Source organism: Galeopterus variegatus, unplaced genomic scaffold (genome assembly GCF_000696425.1).
Source record: "Galeopterus variegatus unplaced genomic scaffold, G_variegatus-3.0.2 Scaffold6333, whole genome shotgun sequence".
NCBI classification, from domain to species: domain Eukaryota; kingdom Metazoa; phylum Chordata; class Mammalia; order Dermoptera; family Cynocephalidae; genus Galeopterus; species Galeopterus variegatus.
The window spans coordinates 132,537-133,015 of record NW_007732444.1 but is presented as its reverse complement, the minus strand read 5'-3'; positions in this window follow the sequence as shown (position 1 = coordinate 133,015).

Sequence of the window (479 nt, the reverse complement as noted above, 5' to 3'; positions counted from 1 at the left end):
GTACCATGCTGTTTTGGTTACTATAGCTTTGTAGTATAATTTGAAGTCAGATAGTATAATGCCTCTAGCTTTATTTATTTATTTATTTTTGCTCAGGATTGCTTTGGCTATTTGAGGTCTTTTGTTGTTACATATTACTGTTAGGATTGTTTTTTCTATTTCTGTGAAGAATGGTATTTTGATGGGGATTGAATTGAATCTCTAGATCACTTCGGGAACTATGGACATTTTCACAATGTTTACTCTTCCCATCCAAAAACATGGAATGTCTTTCCATCTTTTTGTGTCCATTTTAATGTCTTTCAGCAGTGATCTGTAGTTCTTGTTGTAGAGGTCTTTCACTTCCTTGCTTAAATTTATACCTAGGAATTTTATTTTTTTGGTGACTATCATAAATGGGCTTGCTGTCTTGATTTCTTTTCTGCATATAGTTGGGTCTAGCTTTTTAATCCAATCAGTCATTTTGTATCTTTTGAGGG